This window comes from Gorilla gorilla, chromosome 5, assembly GCF_029281585.2.
Source record: "Gorilla gorilla gorilla isolate KB3781 chromosome 5, NHGRI_mGorGor1-v2.1_pri, whole genome shotgun sequence".
NCBI lineage: Eukaryota > Metazoa > Chordata > Mammalia > Primates > Hominidae > Gorilla > Gorilla gorilla.
Genome location: NC_073229.2, coordinates 136,446,742 through 136,464,580, shown reverse-complemented (window position 1 = coordinate 136,464,580; position 17,839 = coordinate 136,446,742). Strand labels below are relative to the sequence as shown.

The 17,839-nt window shown below is 40.2% G+C and overlaps 1 protein-coding gene and 1 long non-coding RNA gene across 2 annotated transcripts in view; one reads left to right on the top strand and one right to left on the bottom strand.

Moving 5' to 3' along the window:
- Positions 1–2,366: 2,366 nt before the first annotated feature.
- LOC134758768 (uncharacterized) overlaps positions 2,367–17,839 on the bottom strand; it is a 70,119-nt gene continuing 54,646 nt past the window's right edge. Inside the window, exon 3 of the long non-coding RNA XR_010134341.1 lies at positions 2,367–2,721. This is a non-coding gene — a long non-coding RNA (uncharacterized lncRNA). The remainder of the gene's footprint in view (positions 2,722–17,839) is intronic.
- The window catches only part of LAMA4 (laminin subunit alpha 4), a 189,690-nt gene continuing 182,000 nt past the window's right edge, over positions 10,150–17,839 (top strand). The window contains exon 1 of the mRNA XM_055391543.2: positions 10,150–10,217. The gene's annotated coding sequence lies outside the window, so the exon portion shown is untranslated. The remainder of the gene's footprint in view (positions 10,218–17,839) is intronic.

Sequence of the window (17,839 nt, the reverse complement as noted above, 5' to 3'; positions counted from 1 at the left end):
CCAGATCAAATCCTCCCTAACAACACCTGAGCCCTATTCCATGTTTTCTTAGTCTCTTTGTTTCATTTAGATTGCATGTTGTATCTCATTCAAAACTTCCTTTCCCTTCCCCTAGCCAGGGGTGTAGTCTTTATCACATGCTTTCCCTTTCCTCCCTCTTCCCTGAGCTATTCCTTGAGTACTGGGGCAGGACAGTGAGGTTGCAGACCTCTCCTGCACAGCCCCCTCTGCTTGTCTGTGGCTCCACCATGCTTCACCTTCTCCAACATGCTCCCTCCATGAAGCAGCTCTTGACACTGGAAGCTCCTTGAGAAATTTGGCCACATCTCTGGCTGACCCCAGCTGACATTATTGCATCACATTTCTTTGTCCCTCACTGGGGAATTGCTCTAGAGATAATTGCCCCTGTTATAGGAAAACCTCTGGCATGTTAAAATTTTAAAGAGTTTATTAGAGCACATGGCAATTCATGAATCAGGCAGCTCCAAACCAGAGGTAATTCAGAGCTTTGACAAAGAGACATGAGGGGACGTTTTTATGAGGTGAATCAAAGAAATTGTTTGATTGGTTGAAGTTTGAGCAACTGCCTTATTTGAACTAGCCCAGTGGGAAGTTCAAGACAATACAGCTAATGCCCATTTGGCTGCCTGTGATTGACTGAACTTAAGTTTTATTTTCTTTTAAATTCTGAGTTAGATTTAGGTTTGCTTACATAGGAACCCAGGGCATTAGAGTCACCTCAGTCTAATGACCTCCATTTAATTATTTAACACTGCAACCTCATCTATACCCTGTGGCCAGTTCCTAAGTCTGCAAGGAAGAGCCATGTCAGTATCTCTTGAAAAGGGGCCTATGTTAATGTGGGCGGGGAAGGGGGGGCAGTGAGAAATCCTGGTGACCTCTCCACCTGATAGTCCTTTTCCCAACATGCAAGTTGGTGACCCTGTGTTTCCTCACCACCTCGATCCTACCCCAGTCTCTCCTGATTTCAAGTTATCCTGTAAGTAGCTGCCATTAACTTTTTTTAAACTCAAGGTCACACATACGTGCCCATGTGTGAACGCACACATACACACACACCCCTAGCAGTTCAAAGGCAGGCCACCAGCTCTGCTAACTAAGCAGGCACTCAACCATGGAATGAAGTGTCTGCCTGCCCTTTTTGGCCACCCCCACATTTATGAATGATTCTCTTGGACTTCCCCTTCTTGCCTCTAACAGAGGAGATGAAGACGGGAAATGAACACTTTTCTTCCCCCAGATGACTCTCTTCTCAGTTTTCTAAGGTCAGCAGGGATCAAGCGACAGTGAAGCAGTGTGTTCAAGCCTGTTGGAATAATACCTCTCAGAAAACCCTGCAAGGAGCTAGTGGGCCCCAGTAGCTGCAGTTATTGGGGCTTAGAATTTGGGGCATATTCTCTACTTTTAGCCTTACTGACAATCCGAGGACACCAGGGAAAACCCTGGTGTCACAGTTTTACAAGATTAAGAAATTAATTCTAAAGGAGAAGAAGATGTTTCCCTAAGTTTACATATTAAATAAGAGATAGGATTTAAATACCAATATCATCCTCCTTTCACTGGTTCTTGATAAGTCAATTTACCTATACACAACCTGAAAGCTTTTGAACTAGATTACTCCAGGAAAATGAAAGGGAACAGCCACATTTCATAAGCACAGCCATCAGTCTATCCCAGTGAATACCCCTACATGCTTTTTACAAATTGTTATCATTAGCCATACTGAATGCTGAACCAAACTCACTCATCAGTTACAAGCATCTCAATGTGTTACGTTAGTTTAAGAGAAAAATTAAAATCCAATCCCTATTATTCAATGTACCTATTACCCCACAGACTTTGACTTGCTGAATACTTGGGCAAATACTAAAAGGCATGAACACAACCAGTTGGTGAACAAGGAAGGACTTCCCCTTAGGAACACTGCTTCACCTACATCAAGATACTCCAACCTATAGCCAGGGACAGCTACACCTGATCCAGCTTCCTATGCCTTCAGAGAGGTTAAGCTGGAGATCATCTTAACTAAACATTTATTTTTAAGTTAGGTCAGGTCTACACAAGCAAAGGGAGAGAGAATGTGCTACCATCCACTAAAGCATTTGTTTCCTCTCCAAGGAACAAACTAAGATCATTTGCAGATGTGAGTGAGAGGTAGGACACTGCATATTTACTTAAATTTTTAAGATACTGAATATTTATCGCCATCTTTTTGTTTTACTGGGGATTAAAAGGCTTGCCTGTATGGAGACACTACTCTGAGACAGCTGGTGCAGGGCTGTGCCTGGGAGGTCCATAAATACCACTGGATCACTCAAAGTGTTAAAGGCAATTCAAGTCAAATGTTACTCAGCGAACACGTACACTATTTATTTACCGAGCACCTGCTCTGTGCCCAGCACGGTGAGGGGTTGTACTTCATTTCTCAACATATTTTCTCTGTGAGCCAAAGAGATATTTTCTTTCCTTTTGTTCTAAAGGCACAACGGAAAGATATGGTGATCTGACCAAATTCTTACTGTCTTTTCCATCCTTGTTGTTTACTGATCCTAGGTTCAAGGCACATGCTGCCTAGGTTCAAGGTCTCCAGTTCTTTCCAGATGAAAAAGCTGCTTTTCCTTTCTTGATATAATTCATTTTGAGTTGGCATCACTTGGGAAATTCTTGCTTGCTTCACTTAACTGAGTTCTTAGTCCAGTCCTAAAACCAGATTTTTTAAAAAGAAAGGAAAGAAGGATGGATGGAAGAGAGGAAGGAAGAGAAAGAGGAAGAGGAGAAGAGATGGAGGGAGGGAGGAGGAAAAAAAGGCTAAGGTTAATTCTAGTCCCTAGGTTTACTGTCTCAACCCATAGCTTTTTGAAGGGGAATTAACACGCCTGCCATTCGCTAGATGCTCAATATTGTAGGGGAAAGAGCGCCAGAGAAGTATTCAAGCACTACTGTTAAAAAGCTGTTAATAACTCTCTCGTTGTGGTTAGATGGTGTATTTCCCTCATTTATATGTGTATTCTCTTCGTCTTGAGCAGATATGATCAGTAAATATTTAATAAATGAGTGAAAGAATAAATAAATGACCAAAAGCAACCTGATTGTTTAAGTGCCTGCCTGTGGGAACTAATGATCTATAACACCTGGTGGAAGGAAACAAAGACGCCAAGAAAAATCTCTAGGACAGGCCTGTTGCGGTGGCTCACACCTATAATCCCATCACTGGGAGGCCGAAGCGGGCAGATCAAGAGCTCAGGAGATCGAGACCATCCTGGCCAACATGGTGAAACCCTGTCTTACTAAAAATACAAAAAAATTAGCCGGGCATGGTGGCAGGTGCCTGTAGTCCCACCTACTGGGGAGGCTGAAGCAGGAGAATCACTTGAACTCGGAAGGTGGAGGTTGCAGTGAGCTGAGATCGTGCCACTGCACTCCAGCCTGGGTGACAGAGTGAGACTCCGTCTCAAAAAAGAAAAGGCTGCAGAGGGGTGGTGCTAACCCAGATTCCATGTTATTGGCCAAGAGGTAACCTGTAGATGCAGAACATTTAAAACATGTAGCAGAAACGACAGAAGCTGCTATAGTTGGAAGATCTTTCTTAGGGCATGGAATAATGGAAATTTAACCAGCTTTCTTTGTAAAAATAGTTCAATCTTGTTTTTACAAAGAACCAAGCTATCAATTATCTTATTAGAAGAAAAATTTTATAACAATGCAGGATATAGAAAAGAGAAGCAAGAAGTGGGAACAGAGAAAGGAAGAGAGAGGAAGAGAAAGAGAGAGACTAGTTTCTTCCTTTAGTCAACCTGGGAGTACAGTAATGAAATAAAGAATATGCCTCTGCTTGACAGATGGCATTATGCTCCAACTAATGCCATGTATGAAACATCAATTTTCTGCTAATGCCACTGAGAAAAGATGAAGAACTTCCAATGGATCAAGGCACCTTAGTTAGTGATGATCAGGAGTGCACAGACTTCTTGCCAAGTTTATATCAGAAATGGAAAAAGAATGAAGTGCAACAACAAAATTTATATTCTGCCTTAGTCCATAGCTGAAACAAGCTCCAGTGTTGGAGATTAATGTAATATCATTCCCTCAAGTGTTTTGTTTTCTAATGTGCTTGCCTGCTCCAGGAGAACTGATGTTTAGTAGAAAATGCAGCTGCATATAATCCATTGAGTGGGTGTTGTTATGATGTCTGTGTTTTTCTTTAAAATACTTCAGCATAGCAGAATATGTAAGAAACTCAAACAAACCAGCAAGAAACAAAAACAAACAACCATTAAAAAGTGGGTAAAGGACATGAACAGACACTTCTCAAAAGAAGACATACACACAGCCAACAAACATATGACAAAACTCTCAACATCTCTAATCATCAGAGAGATGAAAATCAAAATCGCAATGAGATACCATCTCACAACAGTCAGAATGGCTATTATTAAAAAGTCAAAAATAACAGATTTTGGTGAGGTTGCAGAGAAAAAGGGAACACTTACACACTGTTGGTGGTAATGCAAATTAATTCAGCCCTTGAGGAAAGCAGTTTAGAGATCGTCAAACAACTAAAAACAGAACTACCATTTAACCCAGCAATACCATTTCTGGGTATATACTCAAAGGAAAATAAATCGGTCTACCAAAAGGTCACCTGCACTAGTATGTTTATCAGAGTACTATTCACAACAGCTAAGACATGGAATTAGCTCAAGTGCCCATCAGTGGTGGGCTGGATAAAGAACATGTGGTACATATACACCACGGAATACTGTACAGCCATAAAAAAAAGAATGAAATAATGTCTTTTGCAACAACATGGATGCAGCTGGAGGCTGTTATTCTAAGCGAATTAACACAGAAACAGGAAACCAAATATCGCATGTTCTTATAAGTGGGAGCTAAATCTTGGGTTTACATGGACATAACCATTAGCACAACAGACACTGCGGACTACTAGACTGGGGAGGGAAGAGGAGGAGCAAGGGCTGAAAAACTTCCTATTGGGTATTATATTCACCATCTGGGTGATGAGATCAGCAGACACCCAACTCTCAGCATCACACAATATACCCTTGTGACAAACCTGCACATGTACCCCCTGAATCTTAAAGTTAAAAGGAAATTTTTAAAAATACAATAAAAACAACATCACAATGAGATATTACTTCACACCCACTAGGATGGCTATAATAAAAAACACAAATAATAATGTTAAAAGAAAACCTTCAGCCAAATTAAATTTAAAGGAGTTTAACTGAGCAATGAACAATTCGCGAATCGGGCAGCCCCCAGAATCACAGCAGATTCAGAGACTGCAGCACAGTCAAGTGGTGGAATGAGATTTATAGACAAACAAAAAGGAAATGAGGTACAGAAATTGGAAGTGAAGTACAGAACAGCTGGATTGGTTACAGGTTGGCATTTGCCTTATTTGAACACAGTTTGAACACTCAGCAGTGTATGAATGGTTGAAGTACGGTCGCTGGGATTGGCCAAGACCTAGCTATTATTACAGGCTCACACTCTTAACTTAGGTTTTCAGTCTTGTCTAACTATTAAGTTAGGTTGCTGCTCATCCACAAGGACTCAAATATGGAAGTACGGATTCCTTCTCAGGCCATGTTTAGTTTGCTTTAACAATAACAAGGCTGGTGAAGATGTGGGGAAACTGGAACCTTCCTACATCGTTGATGGAATGTAAAAATGGTGCAGTCACTTAGGAAAACAGGTTGGCAGTTTCTTAAAATGCTTAAACTTCACTTTAACATTAGGTCCAACTCCTAGCTATCTACCCTAAATGAATGAAAACATATGTTCACTCAAAGACCTATATATATATATGACATATATATATATATGTTCATAGCAGCATTATTCATAATAGTCAAAAAGGGGAAACAACTATATATATATATATGTTCATAGCAGCATTATTCATAATAGTCAAAAAGGGGAACAACTATATATATACGTTCACTATATATATATATATGTTCATAGTGAATGAATAACAAAATTCAGTGTGTATATGCAATGAAATACTATTCAGCAACCAAAAAGGGTGAACTACTGATACATGTTACAATGTGGCTGAACCTCAAAAGATTATGCTAAATGAAATAAGCCAGATACAAAATCCACACATTATATAATTCAACTTACATGAAATATTCAGAAAATCCAAACCTATAGAAATAGATAATAGATTAGTGGTTGCCTGGAACTGGAGATGGAATTCGAAATTGGCTGCAAATGGGCAAGAGGAATCTTTCTGAGTGACGAAAATATTATAAAATTGGATTGCTGTGATGGGTGCACAACCCTATACATTTTCTAAAATTACTAAATTGTACACTTACAATAGATAAAGTTTGTATTAAAAGAAAGTAAATTGCATCCCAACAAAACTCTTACAAAAAAAAAAAAAAACCCTCAGCACAAACAGCATGTATTGGTTTAAGTACAGGCTTAGGTATTATCTGTTGTCTGAAGCAGAAATTCCTGCCCTTGGGTTGCTTAGTTAGCTAGTCAGCAGTTAGTTGGGAAGTCTGCACTCCAGAGGCTAGCACAAGTCTTCTTGCACGGAGGCTTAGGAAATTATCATAAAGAATATCAGAAATAGGCTCTCAATGATGAATTAATGACATGCTAGATATACAGATGGGCCAAGGAAATGGTTTCAAGATACTCCTCACACTAGAATAAGAACCTGATAAGGCCTGTGGCCTGTGCCCTTGTGACCTGAATCCTGTTGAAAGGTCATAAAACTTCTGTTTCTCTGATGTCAACTCTCAGGGTAAAACGATTCCGCTTTTGGGAAATCAGTGTGTCTGCCTCAAGTAAATCAACCTTCCATGTAACAAGTGGGTGAATCACCTAAAGAAAAGACCTAGGAACTCCTGAGACTTACAGTAGGTGGCATGTAAGGTAGAAGATATGTAGGATGGGCAAGTCTAGTGATTCCATGTACAATGTGAGGACTACAGTTAATAAAATTATATTAGGGAATTCTGTTTGGTAGATTTTTAGCTGCTTTTGTCACAAGAAAGTAGTAATGTGAGAGGAGTGTGTTTTGATTTGCTTCACTACAGTAACCATTTTACTATCTATTTGTATCCCATAACATCATGTGATAAACCTCAAATATACACAATAAGATTTATTTAAAGAAAAAAACAATAGGTGGCATGAACCGGCCTGGTCTCACTTTGTAATCAATGGTAACAAATGTCTCCACTCAGAATTGTGACTCAGAATTGTGAGACTCTATTTCATCAGCACATGATGTTAAGGTGGTGAGAGAAGAACTAAACTTCACTGACATCGAACTTGTTGGAACCTCCTATTTTCTGCCAAATATAACTGAAGAGTTGAGCATTTCTAAAATGGCATGGATCAATTTGCTATCCATAATTAAGTTTAATAGGAAGAGCTGCTACTCTCCAATTTGCCTTTCAAGTGTTGAAAAGTGCAGCTCAGAAAAGACTCCCTTGAGCAGCAGCCCCTCGTGCCTGGATATTGACTGACAATTCTAGCTGCTGATGCCAGGGACTATCCTTGTTTGTGACTTTGGTCTAATCCTTGTAATCTCTGAAACAGGCTGCCCCATGCCACACTGGCCAATTGTTTCTCATCTCTGAATGCTGATTTCAACAGTCTGACATTTTCTTTGGTTTCCTGTTCCATATGGTCTATGTGCCCAACATGTCTGTATATCAATAAGTCTAAGATATTAATGTAGATTGGTATGATGAAGAACATTGGTATACATTTTAGACAGAAGATATTTCAATAAAGTGAGCATTGACTTCCAAAAATGTCAAACGTGCAATCAGCAATTCACCATTAAGCTATAATAAATACAAGTCATAGTTGTAGCTGTGTTTAGTAAATACATTTTCAGCTGAGACTGAATGGTAACTTTGGCACAGAAATAACTTAGACAAAGACTATTTGATTCAATGTTCAGAAGACTTGGTGATAGCAAATTGGCTCATCACAACTGATATTTTAAAGCATATTTCCTTAGAGGTTTCAAAATATTTTATCAAGAGTTTTCATCTCTTAATTTTTAAAACATTACTGTGCTTATTTAGCAGATGAGTAAACTGAAGTATAAAAATTCTTATGTCTAGTCCTGCAGTAGGATATACAAGTACAAAGACTAGATGAAAATAGTGACTCTTTGAGCATATATTTTAAAAAATCCAAATAATACAGGAAGATATCTGAAAAAATTAAGTAATGCTAAAAGGAATATAAAGAAAAATAGCACTATATCTGCCCCACCCTTATCCTGCCCTGCTTTCCAATGGCACCAGTTTTTATTCTTTTAACTATTTTTTCTAATATTCACCTTCACATTTTTAAACATTCTACACATGCAGCTATTCATTGTTTATAAAGTTTACACTGTACTCTACTGATTTCCTATATGGAAGTTGGAGATTCTACTGACTTTTGAGCCCATTGACAAGATCAAATTTACACAAAGAACTCAGAATATGAAGAGGAAAGAAAATTTCAGGAGCATTCTTTGGAGAAATTGGTGCTGTGACTACTAGCCCCCTTTTCACCTCAAGGACAGGAATGCTATGTCAGTTTCAACTTGCTTTGCCTCAAGTCTAAAGACAGTAGGCTCCAAAGTGACCATCAGAGGGATCCACAAGCCCCTGCAGCGGGAACACAGTAGACATGTGCTGCACTTCTGGAAATCCAGAAGGAGAGAGAGAGGTCAGCAGGCTGCTTTCATGGCAGAACAGGCAGAAAGTTGAGGCTCTGTGGGAAGAAACTGGCTCCCCTCTGACAGATGATCACAGGTCTGTGAAATTCAAGGACCAGATGTAGTAGGTACGGTGGGCATACCCAAAGATGACCTCCAATGAGTCATGATTCTTCTGTACAATCCCCTCCTGTTTAATGTAGGCAGAGCCTGTATCTTGCTTCTGGTCAATAGCATATGACAAAGGCAGTTGGATGTCACTCCCTTGATTATGTTACATGGTGTGGAAAAGGGATGGGATGTCTCTACCTTGGTTAGGCAAAGGTGATAGGATAGTCACTCCCATCATTACATTACATCCATATAGGTAAACCAGTTAGATTATCTTTCTGTCTTTGCAAGACATCTGATCAAAGGACCTAAGAGAGGAAGCTAAGAGAGCAAAGAACTGCAAGTGGCCTCCAGGAGCTGAGAGAAGGCCCCAGCTGACAACCAGCAAGAAAACAAGGACCTCAGTCCTACAACTGCCCAGAACTGAATTCCAACAAGAACCACAAGCACTTGGAAGAGGACCCCAAGCTCCAGAGAGGATGCAGCCCATCAGACATCTTGATTGCTGCATTGTGAGGACTTGAGCAGAGGAGCCTGCTTAAGCCAGGCCCAGACTCATGACCCACAGAAACTGAGATTAAAAAATATATATGTGTTGTTTTAATCCACTGAGATTGTAGTCACTTTTTATACAGCAATAGAAAACTAATATAAAAGGAATGTTGCTCTGGGATAGTATCAAAGTGAATCCTGCCCAGAGCCCAAAGGGGCCCCAACAGCAGGAAATGTGTGGGGCTGGTCATCTTCTACAAGCAGAAGCTGACTGAGAATTGGAAGCAGCCTGCCCAAGGACAACATGAACAGCCCATAGTATCCCAGGGGCTGGAGAGAGGTACCTGATGATAGTGGTCTCCAAAGAACTCACAGGTAGGGAAAGACTCAGGTGAACTGTCTGCCAAGACTATAGCACTCAAAGCCACCTAAACCCTAGAAGAATTTCCTATTCCCTAAGCCAGTGATGTGTTAATAAAACAGCTCTCCAAGGGCAGGGATGGGGAAGACTTGATCTGAAATATTTGCTAGTCTCTGTGGTGTAGATACACCCACCATGACTAATCTCAAGCTACCAGCAGTTTAACAACCAGCTTATAACATTCCTGATATTTAAGTGGCTCTCAGGAGGCAATACTTTCACACATCACAACCACCTCCACTTCCCCATACCTTCCCTTCCACCTTCCACCCTGAGGAATCAGCCAGCCTGAAGGAGTGGGGCAGAGAGCAGAAGCCTGCCCTTCCATAACAGATCTGCGGTTGGAGGGAGAGGAGAAGGGACTTCTCCTAGAATGGAAATGGTATGCTGATTCATACCTTGGACTAGACATTTAGAACTTTGAGACTTCTTGTGACTTAAACTGCCTATTCTACCAGAGTAAGTAAAAGTTCATGGGATCTTCCCAGATTTACACACACGCACACACACACACACACACAGAGAGAGAGAGAGAGAGAGAGAGAGAGAGAGAGAGAGAGAAATATAATGTGGTAAGAAATTAATTTTCTCTGTAGGTTAACTATCCAAGACACAGATAAAAATTGCAGAGCTAATGTTTTCTTTTTTAAAACTGCTTTTAAATATTCCCCTCGTTTCTCAAGAAGGCCTTAATGCCTGAGGTGCCTTGTACATTCTTAAGTTCTAAATAGAAGAATGAACAGTTAAATGACTGAGTGAATTCGCTTTCCTAATGTGCTTCTCTGTTTGAAAGCTGCTGCTGATGCTCAGGAAGCCCAGGCGTTAATGCTGCTCGCCTATGAAGGCGAGCATGAAGGTGCAATACTGTGAGGAATCTCAGGAGAATGCCAGGGGAAAATCATGAAATTTTAAAAGCAGTGAGAACTGAGTGCCTTTTCATACCTAAGTGGAACTGACAGCTAAATGGGAAGAGACATGGGAGCTAAGCATGAATATTTGCTCCAGGAAACTCACAGGGTACAACAGAGGAAAGAAACTTAAGCCTTGGGTGGAGTTAGACCTCTGGGGTCAAGATGAATCTGTTTGCATTATTTCCACTGGATTTCCACCCAGAAGCTCTCTGGTGAGTCATCTGGGAGCAGTTTGTGCAGTTGCTTAGGGCTACCCTTCTTTCAGAATATTCTCCCAGGGATGGAGACCCTGAAATTTCCCTCCCTGTATGCTGAGTTCGGGAAGAGTAGCATTTAGTTATATATCAAACAGCTAGACAGGAGTAACACAGGGCAGATGCTCTTTGTATCACATTATTATTGTACTTCTTCTGCCTTCTGATATGGTTTGGCTCTGTGTCCCCACCAAATCTCGTCTGGAACTGTAATCCTCAGGTGTCCAGGGAGGGACCCACTGGGAGGTGATTGGATAATGGGGGTGGTTTTTCCCATGCTGTTCTTGTGATGGTGAGTGATTTCTCACGAGATCTGATGGTTCATAAGTGGAAGTTTCCCTTGCACACTCTCTCTTTCCTGCCACCTTGTGAAGAAGGTACTTGCTTCTCCTTCGCCTTCTGCCATTATTGTGTGTCCTGAGGCCTCCCTAGCCATGGGGAACTGTGAGTCAATTAAACCTCTTTTCTTTATAAATCACCCAGTCTCAGATATTTCTTTATAGCTGTGTGAAATGGACTAATACACCTTCATTAATTCTACTCAAGTGACACTCTGGCAAATAAACAGTTTAATAGAAGGAGCACCACAGTAATAAGTTTCTGACATATTTATATCTTCATAGAATGTTTGGACTACCCTTGCTTTTAGCTGCTCACCTTAATTCTCCCTTCACTGAGAAAATAGAAGCAGTTAGAGGAAAATATCCGCAGGCTTCTACCAAAGTATCTGCCTACACTCTCCATGTTCCCGTCTCTTCCACAGATGAAATTTCCGTTTTCCTGTGAGCCCCACCCACCCTTTATGTAATAGATCCCATCCCTTTTGCCTAATGGAGAATATCAATCCACCAGTTCTCCTCTCTATCTCCAACACCATTCATTTTACACTGTCTGTTGGGTCATTCTACCAGGACTCAAACATGCTATTTTTTGTCTTACCTTAAATAGAAAAAAAAGAAAAAAAAAAAAAAAACTACACACACTCGTTTGGCCTCACCTTCCTACCAGCTCCTGCCCCATTCCTTTGCTCCCCTTGGCAGCAAATCACCTGGCTGTCTAGTTTCTTTCCTCAAATTCTGTCTTGAATCCACTCAATCAGGCTTTTGCCCTTACCACTCAACTGAACTGTTCTTGACACAGTCATCAGTAATAGCCATATTACTGAATCCATTGGTCAGTGCTCATTGATTATCTTACTTGACCTGTCAGGTCAGTATGTGCCAAAGTCTGTCTTTCACTCTTCCTTAACACAGTTACTCTGTGTGGTTTCCAGGACAACACATTCTTGGCTTTCCTTCTTCCTACCAGGCTGCTTCTTTTCAGTCTCCTTGATTGGTTCTTCTGCTTCTCCCTGATGACTTAGTGTTAGAAAGAGCCCCAAGACCCAGTCCTTGGCCTCTTCTCTTTGCCAGCTACCCTCTCTCCCTTGGTGATCTCTAGTCCTATGACGCTTACACATCATTTACATGCTGATGACTCCTAAATTTATATCTCCAAGGCAGATCTCTCTCCAAATTTCTAGGCCCATATAGCCAATTGTCTCCTCCATATCTCCACTTGGAGCTTAACTTCTCAGACTTAATATTTGAAACTGAGCTCATAATCTGCCTTCCAAAGCTGCTCCTGCCTGCAATCTTCTCCATCTCTGTGGGGTAATTCCATCTTCTAATTGCTCAGACCAAAGACCTAGGAGTTATCCTTGACTCTTCTTCTCTCCCCACATCCCCTCACAACAAATCAGGAGATCATGCTGGCTTTACATACAGAATATATCAAGAGCGACTACTTTCCACCACCCCTACTGCTCCCAGGACGGTCCCAGTTGCTGTCCTCTCTCATCTGGGTTACTATAATAGCCTCCTAGTCTCCTGGTATCCACACTGCTGCCCCCTAGTGTCCTCTGCAACACAACAGCCGGTGATTCATTTGAAACAAGTTGTTATCCTCTGCTCTTATCATGCCACAGTACTCTAGCCTGGGTGACAGAGCAAGACTCTCTCTTTTAAAACAACAACAGTAACAAAAACCTACAGTCCTACAAATTCCCTAGCAAGACAATTCTTTCCTCAAGGGAGGCTAGTGCAGATTCTTCAAGCCAGGGGAGATGCTTCCTCTGTTAAAAAAGAAAAGCTACTTCTACTGGTAACGTAAGCTGAATTCAAAAGTTCAATTTCTTCAGCTACATTAGAGTTGACTTGCATGTTCTCATCCCAGTTTTGCGGGTCACTGCTTCCCAAATAATGCTGAAATTTCAATGTAAGATATCCTGAGAGGTTTTGAATTCAATTTACTACTTCTGGGCACCATATTAATTATATCATATGGGTTTCACTGTGCAATGTTTTTGTTTTTATTTTATTATTATTATTATTATTTGAGAGAAAGAGAGTTTTGCTCTCGTCACCCAGACTGGAGTGTAATGGTGCTACCTTAGCTCACTGCAACCTCTGCCTCCCAGGTTCAAGTGATTCTCCTGCCTCAGCCTCCCAAGTAGCGGGAATTACAGGCACTTGCTACCATGCCCAGCTAATTTTTGTACTTTTAGTAGAGATGGGATTTCACCATGTTGGCCAGGCTACTTTCGAACTGCAATGTATTTTCTGTTGTTAATTTTTCCATAGTTTGTAATTTCGGGTTTGATATGCCTGTTAAACCAAGAGATATGTGAAAGCGTGCTTTTAAATCTTTAAATATTTATATTTTAAAAAAACTATTCAAATCTTGTTAACGTCTACTTTTGTTGCACTGTTGTAAGATAATATGTTGTGTATGGTCTCTTCTTGAACATGGTGAGACTTTATTTGAGGTCTGATACATGGACAAACTGCCCCTGTGTGTTTGAAAGCAAATGCATTCTCAACATTTTTTTTTTTTTTAAGAGACAGGGGTCTCACTTTGTAGCTCAGGCTGGAGTGCTAGTATGACAATCATAGCTCACTGCAGCCTCAAACTCCTAGGCTTAAGCGAACTTCTTACCTCAGCCTCCCAAGAAGCTGGAACTAAGGCATATACCACCATGCCCAGCTATTTTTTCTATTCTTTTTTTTTATAGAAACAGGAGGTCTCACTATGTTGTCTAGGCTGGTCTCAAACTCCTGGCCTCAAGTGATCTTTTCACCTTGGCCTCCCAGAGTTCTGGAATTATAGGCATGAGCCACCCAGCCACATTGTCTACTTTTAGAGCTGGTTGTTATGTTAATTTTATCAAATTCCCTCTGGATTTACATATTTTGTGTTGACTTGATTTATCCATTTCTGACCAAAGTATATTGAAGTTTATACTTGTGGATCTATAAAACAAACAAAAAACATCTGTGCTGGTTCCCATCACATACAGAGAGAAAGCCCAAGTCCTACAGTGGCTGCAAAGCCCTCACTGCCTCAGTTACTCCTCTGGCTTCTTTTCCTACTCTTCTCCTAGCTTACTGATCACTTCATTCCTCACAGTGAGGCCTCCTCACAGCTCCCCAAATGTCACCATTGCTCTTTCCCTCTACTTGGAATGTCCCACCACCCCACCCCTATCCCCACTTCAGGATCCACTGAGCTAAATCTCTTACCTCCTTGGAATCTTTGCTCAAATCTTACCTATTCAGAGGGGTCCATCCTTTCACCCTATTTAATATGCAACTTCTCCGTACCCCCAAGTGGCTGGTCCAACCCATCTTACCCTGCTCTTTTTTTTTTCTTTTTTTCCATAGCATTTATATCACACTCTAACATACTATGCAATTTACTTATTTTGTTTATTCTTTAAGGTCTATCTTCCCTAACTGAATGTAAAATCGATTAGAGATCGATATTTGTCTGTTTTGTTCACTAATGTGAACTAAAGCTCTAGAACTTCGCTCGGTACATAGTAAGGGCTTAATAAACATTTGACAAACTATTTTAATAACCTATTCTTATACCAAGGCTTCAGTTTGGATCATTTCAGGAAATGTTCATTGCATTCTAAGACTTTTCTCAATCCTCTATTGGGAAAAGTAAATAAGCTCTACATTAGCAATAGGTCTTATTACAAGATCATATCACAATGCCTCTACATTTTACTTATTTGATTTAAAACAATAATTTAGGCCACCTAAAATTATGCCATTACTTCTCAAAAGATTCCCCATGGTCAGTGTTTCTGACTGCTTTTTGGCTAACTGTCCTTATTGAGAATCCTCAACAATATGTACATACACGTATTTTCCTTCAATTTCAGAGAGTCCAAGGAACTCCTGACATCTCTTCATAAATCTCATGCAGCCCAGTGAGAGGCTTCACGCACACATACACTCACAGGGACATATACATACACACATGGCCTCTCTAATTTCACTCTTTCATTACTCGTATGTTTTTTAAAGATCTCTGTAACATTTTTCCAAGTTGGGCATTTTTTTTCCTGTTTATTGAAATAACCTTGCAGTGTTTCCGTTTCCCAAGAAGCTTGCAAGTATACGTTGACCATATGAAAATCCTGCTGGAAATGTATCATGTGCAAATTTTCACTTCAAAGCAAAAGGAATGCAAAATGCTGTGGAAATAATTCCCTCACTTATAAATATTTAATAAGCCTTTAGAGTCATTGAAATCAAGTGGCAAACTTACAATATACTATATTTAAAAATAAAATATATGGGTTTCATGCAATTCTTTAAGTGAAAAACTATTCAACATATCAGTTTTATTCCTTATACTCAGGATCACTTCAGTCTTATTAAGTAGTATATTCCTCTTTTTTTTTTTTTTTTTGAGATGGAGTCTTGCTCTGTTGCCCAGGCTGGAGTACAGTGACATGATCTCACTGCAACCTCTGCCTTCCAGGTTCAAGCCATTCTCCTGCCTCAGCCTCCCATGTAGCTGGGGTTACAGGCATGCACCACCACGTCCAGCTCATTTTTGTATTTTTAGTAGAGACAGGGTTTTAGCATGTTGGCCAGGCTGGTCTTGAACTCCTGAATTCAAGTGATCCATCTGCCTCGGTCTCCTAGAGTGCTGGGATTTCAGGTGTGAGCCACTGTGCCCAGCCAGTAGTATATTCTTTATTATAAAAGATAATTCTGGCTGTCTATGATATCTGAGCAATGCTCTCTATAAAAAAAATTTAGAAGTCTATATCAAGGAAATGTCATAGGCAAGCTCTGTTTGTCCTGTAGACAAGTAATTTTGCAATACCTGGAGTATTTAAAAATATCCTGTGGCACCTGACAATTATGCAGCTTCCTTGGCTCCACCACAGTCCTGCTGAATCTAAATATCCCAGGTGGGGCCCAGCCACATATATTTAAAAAAAAAAAATCCAGATGAGTTTTTCAAAATAAGTTGAGAAACACCGCATAAACAGTGGGAAGCCATGCTTTTTGTTTTGCTTTTTAGTTGTTGTTTTAGAAAAATTGTTGATTTCTAGAAATGTAGCTAAGATAGCATAGAGTTTCCTTATGCCTTTCACCCAGCTTTCCCTAATCTTTATATCTGCTAGACCCACAGAACATTTGTAAAAAACTGAGATTAACATTGGCACATTACCATTAACTAACTACAGATTTCGTTCACAGTTGACCACTAATGTCCTTTACTTTCAAGGGATCTGGTCCAGGGTATGACCTTGCTTGTATTCATCGTGCCTCCTTAGTCATCTTCAATCTGTGAAAGTTCCTCAATCTTTCTTGTTTTTACTGGCTTTGACACTCTTTAGGAGTGTCAGATATTTTGTAGAACATCCCTCAATTTCGGTGTGTCTGAAGTTTTCTTAAGATTTGGGAAAAGAATCCCTGAAATGATTAAATATTAGAGTGAGGTAGAAGGAAGACTTGAAGGACTCTGATGTTTTAAGATGCAATAGACCTGTCAACAGTGAGAACATTTACCAATGTCCATAAAAAGCACAAATCAAAAGACAGGCTTTAGAAAGAAGATAATGGTTTTAGCTCTGGCTGTGCTGAGTTTGAGGTGCTTCAGGTCTTCCAGCTAAAGCAGTTCCACACTTATTTGGAAGTCTGTGTCTGGTGCCTAGATGAGAAGATCAAGCTGGAGGCAGGAATTGTAGAGAAAATGGTGGAGCTCAAGCCAAGAGACTGGGTGACATCACTCAGGGGGACTTGCAAAGCTGATGAAAAGAACAACAAATAGGTTGGAAATTCAGATAACATTTAAGATTTGGGCAGGGAAAGAGGTACTAGCAAAGGAGACAGGGAGGAAAAAAAGTAGTTCAAGAGCTAAGAAGACAACCAGATATGAGTAGTGTCTAGAAAGTAAACATAGCAGAGAGTTGTGAGAATGGGGTGCTGCTGTCATAAAAAATAAAAAAATTTCCAAAGGACCAAAAGAGATGAGGACACTAAGGTAATAAATGTCACCCCTCCTTCTAAGAATGTGAAGGTGAAAAGAAACCAGAAGCATAGTGTGGCATCTTGAGCAGAAGTTATGGTAGAAAAGAGGCATTATTTCCTTTCTTTCTTTCCTCATTAGGATCAAGGAGACTGAGAAGCCAAAGGGTTGGAGGTGAGAAGGCTCAGAAGGCTGACAGAAATCTGACCAGGACAGTTGTGTCTCTTGACTTTCAAGTTACCTTTATAGCCCAAAAGCTTAGAGAGGAATAATTGTGCAATGAGAAAAAAAAAAAAGGAAATTCTTAGTGTGGGTTAGGCAAAAGCAGAGCTAACAGAAGATACTGTGAGATTTCACAATTTACACGTAGGGAATAAAAGAGAAAATAATAAAGAATGTCATTTATTTAAAAGGTTTAGTGTTTGGGGAAGCTTTTGTCATACAAAATTGAAGCTATCATTTTAAAATCTAGGATTACTTGAAAAAAAAAAACATAAGAATACAACTTTATGCTTTTTACCCATGATACAGTTTTTGAAGTCAGTCAACCTATAATGTTCAAGTGGTTCAAGAACAATAATACAATGTGTTTCCTGAG